Source organism: Dreissena polymorpha, chromosome 8, assembly GCF_020536995.1.
Source record: "Dreissena polymorpha isolate Duluth1 chromosome 8, UMN_Dpol_1.0, whole genome shotgun sequence".
In the NCBI taxonomy this organism is placed as follows: domain Eukaryota; kingdom Metazoa; phylum Mollusca; class Bivalvia; order Myida; family Dreissenidae; genus Dreissena; species Dreissena polymorpha.
This window is the reverse complement of record NC_068362.1, coordinates 91,346,039-91,364,239: the sequence shown is the minus strand read 5'-3', so window position 1 is coordinate 91,364,239 and position 18,201 is coordinate 91,346,039.

The following is an 18,201-nucleotide window of genomic DNA, read 5'->3' as shown; positions in this document are numbered from 1 at the left end:
GGATACATTTCTACATATATTGGTGAATGAATATAAATTACTGCACCGAGGAATATTTTAAGGTTCAAATGTTTCAAATGCATCTTACAATAGATGAAAATAACTCTCATCAGTCTGAAATTCACAATTTTGACGCCATTGTCGCTTTGTCCAAGACTAGTTTTAATTTGGATACTTTCGAACGACCTTGACAATTTTTGCTGAAATTGTAAACATTACTTTCGTTTTCTGAAATCTATTATTTGTGATTAACAACAAGTCTGGTGGATTATAAAAATGATTTCAGTGTGAATCGGGTAGTTTTAAATATTTACTTTGAGTTTGTATTTACACTACAATTTGTTCACAAAACAAGCCAGAATATTCTAAAATACCGGGAAATGTCATTCTGAATTTGAAAACACTTGAGCACATGGTATGTTACTAAAAGTAGAAATACCATCATATGACCGTGAAATCTCGGGAGATTCGCATTTCAAGAAAGTCTGTCACATCGCTGTTTTTCTCGATATGTAAGAGCAGAATAGATAAATTTTAAATGTTTAAGATAGTATTTTGTGAAAGAATGTATCAGTTAAATGTAAAAATGTCAATCTTTCCAATCAAGTGATTGATATGGGCCAATAACTGCATTTAAAAGCTGTTTTGGACCGGTCTTTTTTAACTGTCGACTTTTCGGCATTTTCTGGTTGACTTTCCTAATGGGGTTGGTCCATAACTATAAAGTCGCGCCAGTCAAAAATCATAAAAAGCGACATTTAAAGTTATGGTAGCCAGAATGAGAAAAATATGTACAACTGAGCAATCAATCATGACAGACTGATGTCTCAGGTTAGTGCAGTGATTTTTCCACCAGATTCTCACCAAGGTGATCCCGGTTGATTTCACCACAATTGAATATATGTCAGTACACAAATAAATTATACAGCAGGTAATGACAATCGATAAATGTCTTAGTTTTAATTTAATTGTTTGCACAAATTTGGACACTCTTTGTGTCTGAGATATGTTGGGTTAAATGACCTTTACAACAAAACATACATCTCTGAATCTGCGATACATTACAGTTAAAGTTTAACACGTAAAATACCAGTATTCAGATCTGAAAATATCCTAAAAAACTCGTATGGTATGAAGTACATAATATCTTGTGACGTATTTTCATTTTAAATCTTGAATTTAATGACGACTTGAATTTAATGACGACAAGTCGGACATGCAGTTAAATATTTTTATACGTATATCGTGTGACATAATTTCATTTAAACTCTAGATTTTAACGACATTAGTCTGACGCGTGCGGCGTTATTTTATTTAACAGTAAAACAAAAATTAAGTAGACTATCAAAAAAATACAAAAAGTGTACTTGTAAATAAAAACTCCTTCATTCCGTATAAAGATTGTACGTTACAGCAGAGCTCCAGATAACTTTTCTGAGTAATTGGGTTAATACCCACTACTTTTGAGTTCAATTGGGTATTTTCATATTCAATTGGGTACAAAAAAGTCGGTACCCACAACGGGTACTTTAATTGACAATTGGGTACCTTTGTTTTAAAATTGGGTATGTTCATTGTCTTAAATTCTCACCTGCTTATCTGAATAAGCTGGTTGTAGTTCCACTCTTAATTGATTAGTTTCAGAGATTTTGTGTAATTATGTAGATGTATCCGTAATATACAGTCTTGATTCAAAAAAAAAGTTCAACGATTTTTTCCACCAGTTTTCTTACAATGTAAGCACTGACAGCAATTGCCTCCGACATAATATCGTCAAGAATTAGTTTCACTATATTTTCCGCTTCTGATTTTGTGTTGCCTGCGGTTAAATATCTTAAAATTGAGTTTCTTTGTGCCTAGGATACGATGTTTCCATTTTTAAGGCCTCATGATTTCGACATTTTCACAACAATAACACGTAGTCACAAAGACACTTTTTTCCGTACATATTATTGTACTGAAGGTTATACTGAAAGCGCTTGAACAAAGCGGACAGAATCCGGGTATTTCGGACCAGGGTATTTCCGGGACAAATTTACTCGTTATGCAAAGGAAAAATATGATATGCGTAATCGGCAATTTCAATGGGGTTTCGGAACGCATGGTTTTATTTTTCTATGCGTAATCGGCAATTTTACATTGGGTATTTGCACAAATGCCCACCTTATCTGTAGCTCTGTTACAGTAATCTGTGAAACAACGTCATTAATAAAACAAAAATATATGTTTGACAACAACGGTGGCTAATAATGTTTACGAAAAAATACAAACAATATAGATTTATCTATTACATAACATGTTAGAATTTTATCATGCATTTATAATCACTCATAAAGAGATTTCAATATACAGTTACATGCATAGACAGTTTTTTTAAGCCAGTGCCTTTTGAATTCAGAAAATAATCAAGATAAACCATAAAATTGGGAAAAAAAGATAGTAAACCATAAACTTGAGAAAAATGAGGCATTATTAATATGATTATAAATAACAGAATTACAATAATTTTGTTTGGAAGTGCATGATTGAGTGCATTTTAAAATTTATATTATAAAATGCTGCTTGAATTTCTTTTTACCTTTCATATGTAAAAAAAGAAATATCATCTGCTAGTGCAAAATATGACTGGGAAAGCTGGTTTATGGTCATTTCGTAGCAAAAGAGAAGAAAATAAGTGCATTAAATAAATGAATTCATATTTTTGTATCTGGAATAGTTGTATTTTAAATAGATCCTCCACCCTATAATGGCCGAATAAGGGCTAAATTGCTTTCCGACTTGAAATGAAAAGGCATATTGGTTGATCGTGTAGCGTTTTTTTGCAAAATTTGAGGGCCAATTGATAAAGCTTGTTGATGCCAAAACAGGTAATAATAATAATTTATTATCAGGTACATGTACACAAGCAAATAAGTATATTTAACCCTTTCAGTGCGGGAACCGAATTTTAAAGGCCTTTGAAAACAGTTTGGATCCAGATGAGACGCCACAGAACGTGGCGTCTCATCAGGATCCAAACTGTTTGCTATTCTGATAGTATTCTTTGAAAAAATTTTGAAGAAAATGCTTATTTTAGAAATTCAGCAGACGACATTTTAGCAGACGACAAATTTCCCAGCATGCAAAGGGTTATTAAAATGCTTAAGGTGTGGAAGACTCATAATCAGGTTTGGTGTCCCTCAAACCCTAAGCGTCTTGTAATTCCTTATGCAGTTTGTATAGATAGTGCCGCATCCTGACACGTAAAGCTTGTGCTTTGTTGGCAGCGTTAGTTGGCTGTTAACAGGTTCATTGTGGTTATCTCCACCATCAGTCTGTCCGTCTGTCCTAGCCACTATCTCCTACACCATTAGCACTAGAACCTTGAAACTTAAACACATGGTAGCTATGAGCATTATGTGCGACCCTGCACTATATGGAATTTTGATCTGACCCCTGGGTCAAAAGTTAAAGGGGATGGGGTGGAGACAGGTCAGAGATTTTCACTCATTTTTAGCTTGACTAATATATATGAAATATATATAATGGAGCTATCCTGATCACGTCGGCGTTACCGTTAGCGTGCACATGTTAAAGTTTGTGTACTACCCCATATATTTTCTTTGTCCTTTTACAAATTACTTTTATACTTTGCATACATGTACTTCTTTACCAACATGACCCTTATCTATAAACAAGAGCAGACAACTGTATCAAGCATTTTGACAGAATTATTGCCCCTTTTATACTTAGAATATGCATATTATTGATAAATCTATGTTAAAGTTTGCATACCACCTTAAATATTTTCTATGTCCTTTGACTTATTGTTTTCATATTTTGCATACTTCATTACCAACATGATCCCAATCTATAAACAAGAGCAGACAACTGAATCAAGCATTTTGACAGAATTATTAACCTTTTATACTTAGAATATGCATATTATTGATAAATCTATGTTAAAGTTTGCATACCACCTCAAATATTTTCTATGTCCTTTGCCATATTGCTTTCATATTTTGCATACTTCTTTACCAACATGATCCCAATCTATAAACAAGAGCAGAAAACTGTATCAAGCATTTGACAGAATTATTGCCCCTTTTATACTTAGATAATTGAACATTTTGCTTAAATTGCCATAACTTCTTTATTTATGATCACATTTGATTCATACTTTGACAAAACAACACTTACCTGACATACCACAATGCACTGCACCCAAACTATCCCCCATGCCCCACCCCATAATCCCCCCCCCCCAATTTTATTTTTATAATTATTTTTGAAACTTCATCTTTTAAATTACCACCAACCCACATAAACCACCCGTCTCCATGATGGCTTACATTAACCTGTCAAGCACTCGAAATCTCTTAAGACAATAGTTACGGTCAATCTCAACCATGCATGGCCGCATTACCAACCCTGGGGCGCCCCCTGGGTCAAACATGCGGCATGGGAATACGCGTCGGCCTCTGCCGCACCATTTTTTACCAATTGACTTCAAATTAATACTTAAGATTTCTTATGACAACACAGTGTCTCGACCATCCATGTTCACATTACCCACCCCAGGGCCCCGCCCACTTTGGTGGTAAAGATCCCAAGCTATTTCAGCATAATTAAAATCCAAGCCATTTTTGTGGTCAAGCACCGAGCTTTCTCACCATAATTAAAATCCAAGCCAGTTTGGTGGCAGAGACCCCGAGCTATTTCAGCATAATTAAAATCCAAGTCAGGTTAGTGGTCAAGATCCTGAACTTTTTCGGTATAATTAAAATCCAAGCCAGTTTGGTGGTCAATTTTTGTGGTAAAGACCCCGAGCTTTCTAACCATAATTAAAATCCAAGCCAGTTTGGTTGCGGAGACCCCGAGCTATTTCAGCATAATAAAAATCCAAGTCAGTTTAGTGGTCAAGATCCTGAACTATTTCGGTATAAATTATAATTAAAATCCAGGCCAGTTTGGTGATCAAGACCCCAAGCTTTTTCAGCATAATTAAAATCCTAGCCAGTTTTGTGGGGGAGACCCTGAGGTATTTCAGCATATTTAAAATCCAAGTCAGTTTAGTGGTCAAGATCCTGAACTATTTCGGTATTATTAAAATCAAGGCCAGTTTGGTGGTCAAGAACCCGAGCTTTTTTAGCATAATTAAAATCCTAGCCAGTTTCATGGCCGAGACCTCGAGCTATTTCCGCATATTTAAAATCCAAGCCAGTTTGGTGGTGAAGATCCTGAACTATTTCGGCATAATTAAAATCAAAGCCAGTTTGATGGTCAAGATCCTGAGCTATTTCAGCATAATTAAAATGCAAGCCAGTTTGGTGGTCGAGAACCCGAACTATGAGCATAATTCAAATCCAAGCCAGTTTGGTGGTAAAGATCCCAAGCTTTTTCAGCATAATAAAAATCCAAGCCAGGTTGGTGGTCAAGATCCTGAGCTATTTCAGCATAATTTAATTCTAAGCCAGTTTGGTGGTCATGACCCCCGAGTTATTTCAGCATAATTAAAATCCAAGCCGTTTTGGTGGTCAAGACCCCAAGCTATTTTAGCATATATTTTTTTGGCATAATTTTTTCTTACCCAATTGTTTTCGTACACACATTTTTTTCGTACCCATTTTTTTCTGTTTTTTGACAGAATAATGCCCCCTTTTATAGTTAGAAAATTGAAAATTTGGGTAAATTTTGTGTTCAGGTCTACTCTTATCCTATTTGTGTTAAGGTCTACTCGTATCCTAAAGTATCAAAGCTATATCGTCTACTTAATGTTATAAGTCATGTAACTGACATTTTTAAACATTTTATTTCTTTCCCATTTTTTTTTTTTTATTAAGGTGACATACATCAACTGTTTAATAATATTAAGTCTACCTTTTTGGTAAAAATATTGTTTTTACCAAATTTTCAAAATTGACATTACGGACACATGTCATTTGCTGAATGAAAAAGTAGCATAACTGACATTTAGTTAAATTTTCAGGAGAAGGAAAAACTTCTTTATTGAAATAAAATAGGGATACTTACAGAGTGAAACAAACACATGGGATATTTTCAGATTTGAATACTGGTATTTTACGCATCTTTAGGCAGTTCTGTGTACCAAGGATAAATACAATATTTAAACATTCATGTACAATGCACAATACTAAAAACCTGAATTGTAACTGTAATGTGTTTCAGATTCAGAGATGTCTGTGTTGTTTCTAAGTTCATGTGAAAAATTAAGTTTATATGTTTATAGGTTTAAAATTGCAAATTTTCCTCTTACTTGCCCTTGTATTTCAAGATAGAATACTTTCCTTCCCAGAGGAAAGAGATCTGGGTTTGAATCCCAGTGGGGGCTTCAGAGGATGATTCATTTTAAGAAAAATGAATATATTTGCTTTACTTTGTCTCTAACTTAACCAAATAACTCTGACAATGCCTTTACAAGTATGCAGTTTTTGATAATTCAATTGTGCAAGAAACATGTATAATTTTAGGGTAGACTTAGACAGCAAACTAAGAATTGGCATCCATTTTAGTTTTTTAAGTCAATACAACAATAAATGCATATAGGAACACATATTTAAATTAAAAATGCAACAATCAGAGGACATAATCAATTAAATAGTAAATGACTACTTTAAATATTTTTTAGCACTGTTTGTTTTTCAGAGATTTGTAAATATGACGTTTTATGTTCTTCCCATTGAACTAATGCAATATGTGCTTTGGAACTGGAATCATATAGTGTTGGAAAGCTGATGGTTCACGTCCAGAGGGTCCTTGCTTCCGGAAAGCTGAAAATTGTATATGATCTCCCCACTCATTCCATCCCGCGAAACCCTTAAGGTGTCGCAAGTCTAGTACCTAATTTTTTATCGAATGAGTGATGTATTGGACGTCATCATTGATGACGTTCAATCGAACGCATGATAAAGGGGGCTAAGTTTCGTTAAGCTGGCGCATATAGTCGCGATTTGGGTCTCTTGAAAACTGGCCGAACACGTTTGCTGAAATTTGACATGTATATGGACAAAAATGTGATCTACCTGTTGGCGTAGGCGTTATACCTGGGAAAAATCTAGTTTTCGAGTATTTTGTGTTTAAATATTTTTTCTGCGAAACACAACGCACGTAGATAAACATTGTGACGTAACGTCATGAAAAGCGCTTAGGCTAGCTTCCATCTTGTTAAGAAACAAAGAAACTAAGTTACGCGGTATTAATTCAATATATATACAGTTAAGCGTTAAATCTATAAACAACGACGTAATAATTGTGTTTAAATATCAATACGAAGTACACAAGCATGTCTTTTGTGCAGATCGAGTGTGGTTGTTTAGATATTCATGACATAAATCTATGTGTTATTGTGTGCGACGAGTTGAAGAAAGGTTTACACGGCGAGGCTTTCCGAGACGTGTCGGATAAATGTAAGTACACACTGGTATTAACATGGTATTCTATTTGTCGGATAATATCTTTAATATACGTGTGTTCTTATAAATATCCAATGTTATTCAAATTACAAATGCCTGATAACGTTTGATGAATTCGTTTTATCAATATGCATTAACATTCAAGGGGAATAATTTTATTGGAACGTGCGATTGAATGTGTGATGTTTGGATAATTAGTTGTTAAGCAATAAAAATGATAAGTATTCAGTTTGCTTTATCTCCTTTTCATTAAAAGCATTGTTTTACTGTTTTTTTTTCCTTAAAGTAAAACAGTTAAGTCGTCATTTTATCTTGACTTTAAGATATTGAAATAGAAGTCGGATATTTTATAATTCGGATGTTGCTACGCAAGTTAGTTGTCGACATAATATACTGATTTATTGTTTTCCTATGCAGTTGTGCAGCTGCATTGTAAGAAATGATGCGCTATTTAATTTATAAAATGTCTGCCTGTCCCTGATAATAATAAGTCTTTAACTTAACAAACCCGAGCAATGTCCATGGCCTGTCAAGATAATAAAAATATGTACAGCGGAGCAATATCAATGTCAGACTGATGTCTGGTTAGCGCAGTGATTTGTCCACCAGATTCTCACATAGGTTATTCCGGTTGTTAACACCACAATTTAACACTACATTTTTTTTATATAGCTGGTAATTACAATTGATAAATTTCATTGTTTTAATTAAATTGTTTGCACAAATTTGGACACTCATCATGTCTGGGATATGCTGGGTAAAATGGCCTTTGAATCAAAACAGACATCTTTTAATCTGCGATATGTAACAGTTTAAGTTTAAGACGTGTAAAATACCAGTATATAAATCTGAAAATATCCCACTAAACTAGGATGTACACCCTCAGTAATTTTATACCATACAAGAGAGCGAAGATGTTATGAAATACCTATCTCGTGTGGCGTATTTTCATTTTAACTCTGGATTTTAATGATGACAAGTCGGATGTGCAGTGAGTTGAATATTTTTATACGTATATTGTGTGATGTAATCTCATTAAAACTCTAGATTTTAATAATAACAAGTCCAACACATTACATATAACAGTTAAATATTTTTTAACGAATCAAAAAAATAAAAAAGTTTACTGGTAAATAAAACTCCTAAATTCCGTATAAGGACTGTACGTTACCAGTGATTTTTTCTGCCCATAATTACAGCCTCTTACAGGCCATTTCCTAATGGCAAAAAGTAGCAATTTTTCCCAATCGGACATAAATTTCCCCCAAAATATGCAAAACTTTGCCAATAAACTAAATTATTGGTTTATTGAGTTTATTATACAGCAATTTAATTTCCCAGCACTTTATGATATAAATTTTAGAAATCGTGCATTTATAAATAATTTGTGAACTGTAATTTATAATCATTATCATAATTATAATGTTTACTTTTTCCCAATTGCATGGACTTTCTTGCTTTTTCCCAATCCATAAGGCACAGGCTGTAAAATATAAAGCGAAAAAAATCACTGGTTACAGCAATGTGTGAAACAACGTCATTAAAAACAAAAAAATATGTTTGACCACACTGGTGGGTAATTATGTTTACGAAAAATACAAACAATATAGATTTATGATATTACATGTTAGATTTTTATCACCCATAATCACTCATAAAGCTATTTTAATATTTATGTACAGTCAATCTTGTGGATGCGACCACTTGTATTAAGCGACCTTTGTCTTATGCGACCATTTTGAAATCCCACGGAGTTTTTTTCGCTATATTATGATATTATATGAAGCGACTTTTGTCTTACGCGACCAGCGACCGCTAATTTTTGTGTATTTTGATCTTCGAATCTTGAATTAAGCGACCACTAGGAGGTAAAAGTGGTAAATCTATTTATCTTTCAGGAACAAATCCGTGTTAATTGTTTATCTAAGCCGATAAGATGTACTGTTACACCTCTGCTTTGTTTTCACACCAACCATACTGATTATGCTTTTTCTCATTGACTGGTTCTGACCGGTATTTTTGTAGACTGCGTATCAATTTATTGAGTTGAATATAGAGGAACGTATTACGCACAGTCTACAGCTTAAATAGTTAACTATGTGGAAAGTTAAGAGACAACACCGATTTTTCTCGAGTGAAGATAACAGGTGCAGAAACAATGCACTGTACGCGACAAACATTTCCTGAGAAGTGCGGAAAATAACCTATTAATCGGCAACATCTGTCGAAATCCGTACATTACCAATTTGTAATTATGCTAATTAGTAGATATTTGTTAGCCAATCACATTGTTATTTACTTAATAAATTTTCCAATCCTGTTTGTTTTGTTTTCAATTGACATGTTTTAATTTTTTCAGCTCATTATGTATCATAATCGAGTCAGATTTCCTTAAGCGTACATGCAGAAATTAAAATGTCAAAACAAAAAGTGTTAACGTTGAACGAGAAAATTCGGGTTTTGTAATTGTCAAAGAGGAAAAGTGCACGTAAAATCGCTGATGAGTTTGGAGTTGGTAAAACTCAAATTTAGAACATTCTTAAGCATAAAGCCAAGGTGCTTGAAGACGTGGAAAATAATGTGTCAGGTAAAGAAAATGCGAAAAATATTTCCTTTTCTATGTTGTTTTTGCAAATAAATATGTACACACAATTCATTTATAATAAATGATAATTTGTAGTAAGTGAAAAAATAAAACACATTATAAGTAAAATATTGTTTATGTTTTGTGTTTATTTTCATTTTGTTATAAAAGTAAACATTCTTCCAGAATGGCCTTTTTTATTTAAAGACCATTTTTTAAGAGACCGCTTTTAATTACTCCCTTGAGTGGTCTCTTAATACAAGATTGACTGTACATGTACATGCTTAGACAGTTTGTTAAAGCCAGTGCCTTTTGGCTTCGGAAAATAAGCATGATAAACCAAAAAATCAGGAAAAATAGCCTATACACCATACAATTGAGAAAAATGAAGAATAATTAATATGATTACAATAAAAATTGTTTTTAAGTGCATGTTTGAGTGCATTTTTAAATTTATAGTATAAAATGCTGCTTCAATTTCTTCTTACCTTTCATAGGTAAACAATGAAATATCATCTGCTAGTGCCAAATATGAATGGGAAAGCTGATTTATGGTCATATCGTAGCAAAAGTGAAGAAAATATGTGCATTAAATGAATGAATTCAGATTTTGTTATCTGGAATAGTTGTATTTCAAATAGATCCCCAACGGCCCAACCTATTATGGCTTAATAAGGGCTAAATTGCTTTGGGATTTAAAATCAAAAGGCATATTGAATGATCGTTTAGCGTTAATGTGCTACATGATGTCTGAATTCATCGCCAGGGACTCTGTGAGCCATTAACGCAACAATAGCTTGTGCGTATAGCATGATCATTTAAACAGAGCCCCATTCCACCAACATGGAATGGCGGACATATTTACAATATGGACATTGCAGCAGGCATTCAATTAAGCCAGCCTTCATATTTCATAAAATTATAAATATAACAAGCTTTATCGCTTCCTTTTATTCATAAAAAACACTTAAAATACATAAATGAATTTTTTTTTATCTATTTCTATTGGGTATTTTTACTTTTCAGGTAGCAGAATGTCTGCGGCTTATCCGAGGGCCAATTGATAAAAGTTGTTGATGCCAAAACAGGTTATAATAATAAATTATCAGGTACACAAGCAAATAAAAATATTTTTGATGCTAAAGGTGTGGAAGACTGTCAAATTCAGGTTTAGGGTCCCTAAAATCCTTATGGTCTTGTAATTCCTGATGCAGAATGTATTGATAGTGCTGAGTCCTGACACGTAAAGCTTGTGCTTTGTTCGCAGTGTTAGTTTGCTCTGAACAGGTTTACCCTTATTCCTGCCATTAATGCAGTCCCGCTGAGTTGATTTGCTACATGTACTTGTAAACCTACAATTAGCTTATTATCCCCACGCCTTTTAGCTCGTCCGTTGTGCGTTGCGCGGCGTCAACATTAGCCTTTTTAACTCTCCAGAGGCCACATTTAATGTCCAATCTACATGAAATTTGGTCAGAAGATTGGTTTCAATGATATCTTGGAAGAGTTCGAAAATGGTTACGTTTGCTTGAAAAACATGGCTGCCAAGGGGCGGGGCATTTTTCCTTATATGGCTATATAAGGCTATAGTAAAATCTTGTTAACACTCTAGAGGCCACATTTATAGTCCGATCTTCATGAAACTCGGTCAGAAGATTCATCCCAAAAATATTTTGGATGAGTTCGAAAATGATGCCGGTTGGTTGAAAAATATGGCCGCCAGGTGGTGGGGCATTTTTTCTAATATGGCTTTAGTAAAACCTTGTTAACACTCTAGTGGCCACATTTACTTCGTATTTTTTTCGTACCCATTTTTTTCGTACTCAAATGTTTTTTGTACCCAAATTTATTTGTGCCCAAATTTTGTTTCGTACCCTTTTTTTTTTCGTACCCAAATTTGTTTCGTACCCAAACGTTTATTTGTACTCATTTTTTAGTACCCAAATAGTTTTTTCGTATCCTAATTTTTTTCGTTCCCTATATTTTTCATACTCTAATTTGTTTTGTAACCAAATTGGTTTTTTTCCTACCCAATTTTTTTCCTACCCATTTTTTTTCGTATACAAATTTGTTTGTACCCAAATTTTGTTCATACCCATTTGCTCGAAGTAAAAAAAATTCGTACCCGAATTTTTTCGTACCTTATTTTTTAATTTGTACCCATTTTTTCGTACCCAAATAGTTTTTCGTACCCTTATTTTTTTCGTACCCTTTTTTTTGTATGGAATGAGTGATGTATTGGACGTCATCATTGATGACGTTCATTCGAACGAATGATAAAGGGGGCTAAGTTTCGTTAAGTTGGTGCATATAGCCGCGATTTGAGTTTCTTGAAAACTGGCCGAACACGTTTGCTGAAATTTGACATGTATATGGACCAGAATGCGATCTACCTGTTGGCGTAGGGGTTATACCTGGCAAAAATCAAGTTTTCGAGTATTTTGTGTTTAAACTTTTTTTGTGGGAACGGGCACGCGCTCAAATAAACATTGTGACGTCACTTCACAAACAGCGTTAGACATCCGCCATCTTGTAACGCGACAAAGAAACTCAGTGTCATTAATTCAATAAACACAGAAAAATATGATTGTGTTTAATAATCATTAATACAAATGTCTATATTTTGTGCAGCGGATGTTTATTCAGACAGATACGGCAGAATTATGTAAGTATCTTTGTGTACTTTACAGTAGATTTGATAGTGGTAAACAACTGCGTACCGGTAAAGTTCAATCTAGCCGATTTTACTACGCAAGAAATTTAAGTATCTCACTGGCAAAATGAGCTTGACACATAAACAACAACCGGATCCGATTTACATCCACAAAATATTGTGGGAATCCGATGCAATGCAAATTACTCATGTTTGATAACGTTTGATGAATTCGTTATATCAATATGCATTAACATTCAAGGGGAATAATTTTTAATTGAAATGTGCGATTCACTGACAGTGTTATATTGGGATAATAAGTCGTTTAGCCGTTATCATGATAAGTATATTGTTTGTTGTGTTTCATTTTCATAAAAAACATACTTTTACTGTTTTTTCCTTAAAGTAAAACAGTTCAGTAGTCATTATATCTTGAATTTTAAATATTGAAATAGATGTCGGATATTTCATATTTTCGGACGTTGCTACGTAAGCTAGTTGTCAACATAATTATTAATATACTGATTTACCTTTTACGCATACAGTTGTGCAACTGTTGTCTACGTAATGATACGCTGTTTAATGTCTATAATGTCTTCCTGCCCCTGATGATAATAAGTATTTATCTCAACAAACCCCAGCAATGTCAATGGTCTGTCAACATAAGAAAAATATTAGCTAAAGAAACTTCAGTGTACAATTTATATAGCAGTGTCCGACAAATCCATTGCCCGTAGCTGGGGGGCTACAGAATTTTTTCATCGGGCTACTGAAATGTTTCAGCTGACGCCCGCCGGGCTACTATAAATCTATAAGAGCGGTAGCCCGTTTTATTGACAGACATACGTAGAATAAACACGCTGACCATGTGTTTCTACACCGTGTCTTGTTTATAATCCGATAACAAAGTGCAATCAATTATCTTATCAATCAGCGATCACTTGCGGTAATGTCGTAAACAGTAAGAGTGCATTTTAATCATTCAATCAGAATCAACATTTGTCGTCTGCTAATAATATAATGAGAGCCGGTTGGATAGTTGGCGCACATGATGCAACATCATTTCGCAGTTTGGAATTCTTTGTTAACCGCAACAATGAGTAAGTGCGACTACGTTTTTGATGTCGTTAAATATCCAAGGATGCCGAACATTAAATAAATCAAAACAATAGCGGATTCTTCAAAACGGTAACGAAACCGAAAATGAATATTAATAACAACGCGGTTAACACCTGCTAATTAGTTTGCATTGTCAATTAATAATTGGATTGATCGACTGTTAATCAATAATCCCATATATGCCCAATTTAATTTTTTTTAAACCAAATTATGGGAGGGTAATATAGACGATGAGAGTCATAAACACAAACGTTTGAAATTTTCTAAAGTGTCAATTGAATTTCGGCATATGATTCTATTTAAAGATATGATGAAATAAGCTCCCAATCAGGACCGTTCAATTGCAACTTGCGTAAATCACCTGCGACGGTTTGCACACGTTGTGTACAGCTATTTTAGGTTACAAAATTCTACATTTAATAAATGAATTTCTTTGTCCAGACAGGGACCTATACAAACGTATAGGCCCCTGGTCCAGATAAAAAGCGCGCACAAATTGGCATGGGTGTATTTATTTGTAAATAAAAATTTCGTAGCGGGTACATCATTGAGATCATTTAGTTTCCATTAAAAGTTTCGTTGTGAATTTCAACTAAAGTACCGGGGTATCTCGCGAATTATTTGGCATTGACATTTCCTCTTAATAAAATATAATGTAAACACGCTGTATCGTTACCGTTACACTGTATCAGTTCCTTCATTATTGAAACAATTATTGTATTGTATACTGACTGCACACTAGTGTCGTAACATACGGATGCAATACGTAAATTCGGACAGAACTTAAAGTCGGACACAAGTAAATAAATGATTTAATACTCTTGATTTCTTGAAACTCGGTATTTGTTGTTAAAAAGAGCAATTGCATTGATTAACACCATACGAGTCAGTCGTATTGATCATCTAAACGCTTTATTTACGTTTCCAACTTAACGTGCTGTCCGAATTTAAGTACACATACATGTGCACATACATGTAATATCTATAACATGCAATAAGAAATTTGTCGGACACTGATATAGTATTGACATACCTGTATGATGAAGCCAACCCCGTATCAAAAGTCAACCAGAGTCGTAACATATTTATGTCATGCTATAAATCAAAGAATACTCATTTTCTTGGATACATTTCTACATATATTGGTGAATGAATATAAATTACTGCACCGAGGAATATTTTAAGGTTCAAATGTTTCAAATGCATCTTACAATAGATGAAAATAACTCTCATCAGTCTGAAATTCACAATTTTGACGCCATTGTCGCTTTGTCCAAGACTAGTTTTAATTTGGATACTTTCGAACGACCTTGACAATTTTTGCTGAAATTGTAAACATTACTTTCGTTTTCTGAAATCTATTATTTGTGATTAACAACAAGTCTGGTGGATTATAAAAATGATTTCAGTGTGAATCGGGTAGTTTTAAATATTTACTTTGAGTTTGTATTTACACTACAATTTGTTCACAAAACAAGCCAGAATATTCTAAAATACCGGGAAATGTCATTCTGAATTTGAAAACACTTGAGCACATGGTATGTTACTAAAAGTAGAAATACCATCATATGACCGTGAAATCTCGGGAGATTCGCATTTCAAGAAAGTCTGTCACATCGCTGTTTTTCTCGATATGTAAGAGCAGAATAGATAAATTTTAAATGTTTAAGATAGTATTTTGTGAAAGAATGTATCAGTTAAATGTAAAAATGTCAATCTTTCCAATCAAGTGATTGATATGGGCCAATAACTGCATTTAAAAGCTGTTTTGGACCGGTCTTTTTTAACTGTCGACTTTTCGGCATTTTCTGGTTGACTTTCCTAATGGGGTTGGTCCATAACTATAAAGTCGCGCCAGTCAAAAATCATAAAAAGCGACATTTAAAGTTATGGTAGCCAGAATGAGAAAAATATGTACAACTGAGCAATCAATCATGACAGACTGATGTCTCAGGTTAGTGCAGTGATTTTTCCACCAGATTCTCACCAAGGTGATCCCGGTTGATTTCACCACAATTGAATATATGTCAGTACACAAATAAATTATACAGCAGGTAATGACAATCGATAAATGTCTTAGTTTTAATTTAATTGTTTGCACAAATTTGGACACTCTTTGTGTCTGAGATATGTTGGGTTAAATGACCTTTACAACAAAACATACATCTCTGAATCTGCGATACATTACAGTTAAAGTTTAACACGTAAAATACCAGTATTCAGATCTGAAAATATCCTAAAAAACTCGTATGGTATGAAGTACATAATATCTTGTGACGTATTTTCATTTTAAATCTTGAATTTAATGACGACTTGAATTTAATGACGACAAGTCGGACATGCAGTTAAATATTTTTATACGTATATCGTGTGACATAATTTCATTTAAACTCTAGATTTTAACGACATTAGTCTGACGCGTGCGGCGTTATTTTATTTAACAGTAAAACAAAAATTAAGTAGACTATCAAAAAAATACAAAAAGTGTACTTGTAAATAAAAACTCCTTCATTCCGTATAAAGATTGTACGTTACAGCAGAGCTCCAGATAACTTTTCTGAGTAATTGGGTTAATACCCACTACTTTTGAGTTCAATTGGGTATTTTCATATTCAATTGGGTACAAAAAAGTCGGTACCCACAACGGGTACTTTAATTGACAATTGGGTACCTTTGTTTTAAAATTGGGTATGTTCATTGTCTTAAATTCTCACCTGCTTATCTGAATAAGCTGGTTGTAGTTCCACTCTTAATTGATTAGTTTCAGAGATTTTGTGTAATTATGTAGATGTATCCGTAATATACAGTCTTGATTCAAAAAAAAAGTTCAACGATTTTTTCCACCAGTTTTCTTACAATGTAAGCACTGACAGCAATTGCCTCCGACATAATATCGTCAAGAATTAGTTTCACTATATTTTCCGCTTCTGATTTTGTGTTGCCTGCGGTTAAATATCTTAAAATTGAGTTTCTTTGTGCCTAGGATACGATGTTTCCATTTTTAAGGCCTCATGATTTCGACATTTTCACAACAATAACACGTAGTCACAAAGACACTTTTTTCCGTACATATTATTGTACTGAAGGTTATACTGAAAGCGCTTGAACAAAGCGGACAGAATCCGGGTATTTCGGACCAGGGTATTTCCGGGACAAATTTACTCGTTATGCAAAGGAAAAATATGATATGCGTAATCGGCAATTTCAATGGGGTTTCGGAACGCATGGTTTTATTTTTCTATGCGTAATCGGCAATTTTACATTGGGTATTTGCACAAATGCCCACCTTATCTGTAGCTCTGTTACAGTAATCTGTGAAACAACGTCATTAATAAAACAAAAATATATGTTTGACAACAACGGTGGCTAATAATGTTTACGAAAAAATACAAACAATATAGATTTATCTATTACATAACATGTTAGAATTTTATCATGCATTTATAATCACTCATAAAGAGATTTCAATATACAGTTACATGCATAGACAGTTTTTTTAAGCCAGTGCCTTTTGAATTCAGAAAATAATCAAGATAAACCATAAAATTGGGAAAAAAAGATAGTAAACCATAAACTTGAGAAAAATGAGGCATTATTAATATGATTATAAATAACAGAATTACAATAATTTTGTTTGGAAGTGCATGATTGAGTGCATTTTAAAATTTATATTATAAAATGCTGCTTGAATTTCTTTTTACCTTTCATATGTAAAAAAAGAAATATCATCTGCTAGTGCAAAATATGACTGGGAAAGCTGGTTTATGGTCATTTCGTAGCAAAAGAGAAGAAAATAAGTGCATTAAATAAATGAATTCATATTTTTGTATCTGGAATAGTTGTATTTTAAATAGATCCTCCACCCTATAATGGCCGAATAAGGGCTAAATTGCTTTCCGACTTGAAATGAAAAGGCATATTGGTTGATCGTGTAGCGTTTTTTTGCAAAATTTGAGGGCCAATTGATAAAGCTTGTTGATGCCAAAACAGGTAATAATAATAATTTATTATCAGGTACATGTACACAAGCAAATAAGTATATTTAACCCTTTCAGTGCGGGAACCGAATTTTAAAGGCCTTTGAAAACAGTTTGGATCCAGATGAGACGCCACAGAACGTGGCGTCTCATCAGGATCCAAACTGTTTGCTATTCTGATAGTATTCTTTGAAAAAATTTTGAAGAAAATGCTTATTTTAGAAATTCAGCAGACGACATTTTAGCAGACGACAAATTTCCCAGCATGCAAAGGGTTATTAAAATGCTTAAGGTGTGGAAGACTCATAATCAGGTTTGGTGTCCCTCAAACCCTAAGCGTCTTGTAATTCCTTATGCAGTTTGTATAGATAGTGCCGCATCCTGACACGTAAAGCTTGTGCTTTGTTGGCAGCGTTAGTTGGCTGTTAACAGGTTCATTGTGGTTATCTCCACCAT